Source organism: Zea mays, chromosome 1 (assembly GCF_902167145.1).
Source record: "Zea mays cultivar B73 chromosome 1, Zm-B73-REFERENCE-NAM-5.0, whole genome shotgun sequence".
Taxonomy (NCBI): domain Eukaryota; kingdom Viridiplantae; phylum Streptophyta; class Magnoliopsida; order Poales; family Poaceae; genus Zea; species Zea mays.
Window position 1 is genome coordinate 146,953,605 of NC_050096.1, and position 7,163 is coordinate 146,960,767.

Consider the following 7,163-nt stretch of genomic DNA (forward strand, 5'->3'; position numbering starts at 1 on the left):
CGAAATAGGGAAAGAGACATGTTGTGCGATGAAAAGGCTAGATTGATTTTATAGGTCGTACGAAAAACATTATATTAAGTGTATACGTCGAGTGTGTTAAATAGATCCTATGTATGCAGAGTGTAGTGTATTGGTTAGGCGAAGAGTTTTGGAATAGACGAGTATGAGGCGTGCAGTTAAGTCGAGATTGAAGTGCAAATCCTATGCAATGTGATGGGATTCGTGATTATATAAGAGTTATATTTGTTGATGTGATGAGTAGTTTAGAAAATGCTCGTTTGCGTGGAGGATGTATCGTTAAGACATGAGTGTCGGAGTTCATTTATATTAGTGGTCGCGCCACATTGATTGAAGTGTCTCGAGTGCACGCCACAATCGGGTTGTATGCGAGACAGGGTTATGCGCATGATGAGTTTGGTAACAATCCATCGGTGTCACTGATGTTAAGTTAAGGTTTATTTGTACGTGGAAAGTAATAATGTGTTTAATACTTAGAACTCTCAGTCGATAGTAGAAATTGTTTTGGCTTATATAGAGAGGTGGTGACATGCCGAGGTAGTCATCACTTCCTCTATATTTATAAGTTGAGTCAATACACCTTATGCGTTCATTGAATTTCACCTCGCACATAGTGTACGGTTGAGTTCATTGCTTCGAATAGATGTTTTCGAGTGAACAAGTAGATTTGTAATGCAATTATGTGTAATGTGTTTATAATGACATTTTATCTCAAGAAATGTTATGTTCTGCGCATAAATAAGAAGTATGTATGTTTTCTGTAGTAAGGATTGATTGTGAGTGAGTGTGTCGCAAGAAATGGATTAGTGTGCATATAGGAGATGAATGTGTGTGATGAAATGGTGACATGCCTTCGTAGTCATCATGTCGTCTGTTTGGTGACTTAGCCGAAAGTCGTAAAGAAATGTCGCTTACCTATGTGTTATTATTGTTACTCTGCGACTCTATATAAATTGCCATGTGAAGTATGATTGAATTAGTCTATGTTTGCGATGTGTGGTGTAGTGGTGGTATGAAAAATGGGTTAGGAATCGATCGGCTAAATGCCAAATTCGGTTAGAGTTGTTTTGTTACTTGGGATTGTATGGTAAAGTAATGGCATGACTATGTACACGTCACGTCATCTATTGTGTGACTATGCTTAAGTGTGCCTTGATATAAGTTAGAGTAATTCAAGTCTCTAGAACACGACAATTCTTGAATTAAATAGGAGCTGAATTTATAGTTGTTGTTTTGGACTGCACATACTGTTTTCGCCGTGCTATTTGTTTAATGAACCAAATCATGTTTTCTATAGAAAAGCCATATAAAAAAGTTGTAGATAACCTTATTATCTTGCTTGTACTAAAATTTTACAGCCATAAACCTGATCGTTTAGGAGTTGTGCTTTTCACAAGCCCAGCACCTGAATCTGTCGAATTTCTGAACAGATTTCAGAAATTGCAATGGTTGCTTAAGTTAATTTTGAAATAAGTTATTGGTGGTCACAAGAAAGTTGTAGAAAACTCTATTATCTTACTTGTGTTAAAATTTGACAGCCATAAGTCTGATCGTTTAGGAGTTGTGCTTTTCACAAATTCAGTAACTGAATCTGTCCAATTTCTGTACAGATTTCAGAAACTGCATTGTTTGCTTAATTTAATTTTGCAATCAGTTCATGGTCGTTATAAAAAAGTTGTAGATGCTTTTCTTATCTTGCTGGTGTTAAAATTTCATAACCATAGGCCTGACAGTTTAGGAGTTATGAATTTTACAAACTGGTTGATGTGTTCTGTCCACTGTCAGAACAGATTTCGAAAACTGTGTTGTTTGATCTAGTTAAACATTGAATCACTTCTTGATGATTATCAAAGTTGTGTAGTACGTTTGCTGAGCTTTTCGAAAGTCTTGGATCACTCTTTTTGGTGATCTGAAGATTTAGTTGTGGATGTGTAAAGTTGGAAGACTGAATCTGTCCAAATCTAGACAGCAAAGCCTTCTAGTGTCTCTTGTCCTTAATTACATATTGAATCACCTTGCGATGTTTATAAATGATTTGTAGCCAATTTCATTAGCTTTCCAGAAAGTCTAGGATCACTTTGTTTGGATACATGAGTCTCTCGTTATGAATTTTTAAAGTCGCAAGTCTGAATCTGTCCAAATCTGGATAGAGCTGTTGTGTTAGCACTTTTTGACATTGCTAAGTGTTGAATCGTGCTGAGGTGAAAATACCAAAGTTGTAGTTCACTTTTTAAGCTTTTCAGAAAATCCTAGTTTACTATTTTTGGATTAATATTTGAAGACTTATGATTAAAACAAGTAATTGTTGTGCTGCTGTCCTAAAAATCTGCATGTGCTCATTTAATTTTTAGTTCACCCTTTTGGCTAAAAATGGTTGGTTAGCACTAAATTAATATAGACTTGCCATGACTAAGCTGAATAATGCATGTGTGTCATGTTTTACATGTTTCTTCTCTAGTTGATTTTGATATAGGAGTTTCATAGACATGGATGCCTAGGTCCTATTTAAACTTACGTTGGCTTGGTTGCTCTTGTGTGGTCAATAGGAGAACAAATGAATGATTAAGGTGAGCGTAGTAAATGCGTGTACTTGTGATGTCGTAGTCGTGTTGCGTAAATAAATAAAAATGTTGTCGTTTTTTCAATGGTGTTAATGTTGAACGCCGATAATGTGTAGATTACTAATGCTAATGCGTGGTTGTTTACGGTGTCTTCCAATTTAATGTTTAGTTCGCCACTGTGTCTTGGTACATCTTGTGATATTTTTCATTATATTCATACATATGCATCCTGCATCTCATTTAGGATCGAGAGATGATGATCGTGCAAGTGATGTGGTGCCAACAACAAGATGCAGCTGGTGGACAACCTAAGGAAGGATGGACATAACCAGTGGATGCTCGCCAAGCGAGTACCCTCTAGCAGACACTATCTAGTGTTAAATTTCATGCAAGCCCCGGTTTTATGCATAACCATTATATATGCTATTTTACTGTACTTAATGATTGTAGGTTTGTACTGTGCACTTAAGTGTAGGAGTTGTCTGAAACCCTAGTTGCATGAACTCAAGATTCCTTTTGAGATGGATACTAGTATGCTAGGTCGAGTAGCTTCTTTACTAATTAGTGATCTCCGTAGAAGTCGAGTGATTTTTCTAGCACTCGTGCGAGGTTCGGAATTGATTGTATCCATTTTTATATCGGAATGATGATTGTCTATGGACAATGGTCCATGGGGATGCGTTGGTGTCGGGTACCATAATTAGGGGTACCCCCAACACTCCTAAACTCGGTTGGTAATCACCATCAGCACAAACTGCAGAGACTGATGGGCGCAATTCTGGTCAGGGCTTCGTCTACTCAAGGGATGCAATCTCGCCTCGCCCGAGCCTAGCCTCGGGTGAGAACAGTAGTTCCAGGCAAATTCACGCCTCGCCCGAGGGCCTTCTCAGCAACGGGCGCACCCTCGACTCGCCCGAAGCCCAGCTCGGGCAGGCTTCGTTGTGAAGCAACCTTGGCCAAATCACCTCACCCACCAACCGTATCACAGGCGCATTCAATGCAAGGATCGCCTGGCGCCTTACCCTGACACGCGTGCCACAGTCGGCAAGGTCGAAGTGACCGCAGTCACTTCGCCCTCCCACTGATTGACCTGACAGGAAAACAGCGCCGCTCGCCCCTCTCCGACTGTTGTGCCACCCGCCAGGGTGAGGCTGATAGCAGCTGAGTCGAGCCTCAAGCGCAGCAGGAAGCTCTGCCTCGCCCGACCTTGGGCCTCGGCCTCAGGAGGAAGTCTCCGCCTCGCCCGACCCCAGGGCTCGGCCTCAACCTCGACCTCGGAAGGTGGTCTCCTCCTCGCCCGACCCCAGGGCCCGGCCTCAACCTCGACCTCGAGAGGAATCGCGTCCTCGCCCGACCCCGGCCTTGGCCTCAGGAGGAGTCTCCGCCTCGCCCGATCTTGGGCTTGGACTGACCACGCCGCAGGGGGTACATCATTACCCTACCCCTAGATAGCTCAGGCTACGGGGGAACAAGACCGGCGTCCCATCCAGGCTCGCCCTGGTAACAAGTAATGATGGCTCCCCGCGTGCGTCCATGACGACGGTGGTTCTCAGCCCCTTACGGAAGCATGGAGACGTCAACAAGGTCCCAACAGCCCTGACAGCTGTGCTTCTACATGGCTCAAACGCTCCTCCGACGGCCACGACCCCGCGTACACAGGGCTCTAGCACCTCTCCGACAGCCACGTTGGCATGTACATAGGGCTCCGGCTCCTCTCTGCCAGACACGTTAGCATATTGCTACACCCCCATTGTACACCTGGACCCTCTCCTTGCATCTATAAAAGGAAGGGCCAGGGCCCTCATACAGAGGGTGGTCACGCGGGACTCCCTCTCTCCCTCGCGAACACTTGTAACCCCTACTGCAAGCGCACCCACTCTGACGCAGGATAACACGAGCCGCGGTTTTCCCCCCTTCGTGTTCCAGCTCGCACCAACCCATCTGGGCTGGGGCACGCAGCGACAATTTTACTCGTCGGTCCAGGGACCCCCCCGGGGTCGAAACGCCGACAGTTGGCGCGCTAGGTAGGGGTCTGCTGCGTGTTGACGAACAACTTCCCGTCGAGTTCCAGATGGGTAGTCTCCAGCAACCTCTTCATCCCGGGACGCTGCTCCGTTTCGGGAGTCTCGAGTTCATGTCCCTCGATGGCAGCTACGACATGGTACTCCTTCCCCCGCAGCGCGGCAGCGACAACGGCGGTCGTCAGCCCGCCTGGCGGCGGCGGACTCGACGACGTTTTCCCCCCGTGGCGGAAGAGCAGCATCCGGGTCTGTCCCGCCACCTTCCTCGCCGTAGGAGGAAGAGGCGGGGCAACCATGGCCAAGCAGGAGGCGGCACCTCGTCGGCTGTCGAGCGAGTCAACGACGCTGGCACCCCAGCGGGGGACATGTCGGGCGTTGACCTCGTGCCTGAGACGACGACGAGCATCGTTTCCCCGCAACACGCCAACCCCAAGCGGACAGATGATGCCAGCGCGCTCGCGAAGGGCTTGCTGGGCGTTAGCCTCGTACCTGAGATAACGGTGCAGTCCGTCCACGACGCGACTTCGTCACCGTCCATCGATTGAGAGGTATCGTCCGTTTCCACCCTGTGCCTTTTAGATTCAGCTTCGATCCACCAAGTGATCCCGCTTCGGTGAGTGCTTTCATAAAGGCATATCCTAACCTTCCGAGGTACCATATGTGGTCAACCTAGGACCGACTGACGGCCGTCTCGACCTACGGGCCCTCGGGTTCCGAGGAAGACGACGAGCCCGACTCTGGTTGGGATTTCTCCGGGCTCGATAATCCTAGCGCCATGCGAGACTTCATGACCGCGTGCGACTACTGCCTCTCCGATTGCTCCGATGACAGCCACAGCCTTGACGACGAAGGTTGTGGCCCAAGTCGCGAATGTTTCCACGTCGATCTAGGGGGTCATGACGAAGGCAATCACCTTGGTATGCCGGAGGACGATGATCCCCCTGGGCCCGCGCCTCGCGTTGACATCCTGCGGGAGCTAGCTGTGGTCCCAGTCCCTGCGGGGGGTCAGGACACACAGCTCGAGCAAATCCGCGAGATGCAGGCCAAGCTCGACGAGGAAGAAGGACAACTTGTGCTGCTCCGACAAATCATCGAGCAGGAGTGGGCAGGCCGAGCACTAGCCAGAGAAGCGTGTCATCAGCCCCAGGACATCCAGTGCCGTATCACTGACGATGCCAGGGCAAGGCTGCCTCCGGCTTCCAGTGGGGTCGGCCAGAACCTAGCTGCAGCGGCAATACTACTCCCAGCGATGCCGGAGCCATCCACCACCGAGGGGCGGCGTATCCAGGGAGAACTCAAGAATCTCCTGGAGGATGCCGTGGTCCGACGGGCCGAGAGCTCTGCCTCCCGAAGGTAAGGGTACCCCCCGGAGCATCGCGCCGCGACTTCCCGATTCATGCGGGAAGCCTCGGTCCACACCGGGCGCACGCGGGACGCGTCGCCTGCAGCCCCGAGTCACCTCGGCAACGGGCACCACCGCCGCGACCGTCGAGCCCGTCTCGACGAGAAGGTGCACCGAGGCTACCACCCTAGGCGTGGGGGACGCTACGACAGTGGGGAGGATCGGAGCCCCTCGCCCGAACCACCGGGTCTGCAAGCCTTCAGCCGGGCCATACGACGGGCGCCGTTCCCGACCTGGTTCCGAGCCCCGACTACCATCACCAAGTACTCGGGGGAAACAAGGCCGGAACTGTGGCTTGCGGTCTACCAGTTGGCCTGCCAGCTAGGTGGGACGGACGATGACAACCTCATCATCCGCAACCTCCCCCTGTTCCTCTCCGACGCCGCCCGAGCCTGGCTGGAGCATCTGCCTCCTGCGCAGATTTCCAACTGGGACGATCTGGTCAAAGCCTTCGCTGGAAACTTCCAGGGCACATACGTGCGCCCTCGGAACTACTGGGATCTCCGAAGCTGCCGCCAGCAGCCAGGGGAATTCGTGCGGGAGTATATCCGGCGATTTTCGAAGCAGCGCACCGAGCTTCCCAACATTACCAACTCGGATGTCATCGGCGCGTTCGTCGCCAGCACCACTTGCCGCGACCTGGTGAGCAAACTAGGTCGCAAGACTCCCACCAGGGCGAGCGAGTTGATGGACATCGCCACCAAGTTCGCCTCTGGTCATGAGGCGGTCGAGGCCATCTTCCGGAAGGACAAGCAGCCTCCAGGACGCCAGCGGGAAGACGTCCCCGAGGCGTCCGCCCAGCGCGGCACGAAGAAGAAGGCCAAGAAGAAGTCGCAAGCGAAGCGCGACGCCGCCGACGCAGATCTTGTCATTGCCGCCGAGCACAGGAACCCTCGGAAGCCTCCCGGAGGGGCCAACCTGTTCGACAAGATGCTCAAGGAGTCGTGCCCCTATCATCAGGGTCCCGTCAAGCACACCCTTGAGCTAGGGGTCCGACGCCTCGACGCTCGTGGCGACTCGCAGCTTGTCATCGACCAAGTCATGAAGAACTCCCACTGCCGTGACCGAAGGATGGAGGCCTACTCCGACGAGGTTCGGCGCCTGGAAGACAAGTTCTACGAACTCGAGCTCAACCACGTCGCCTGACGGTACAACGAGACT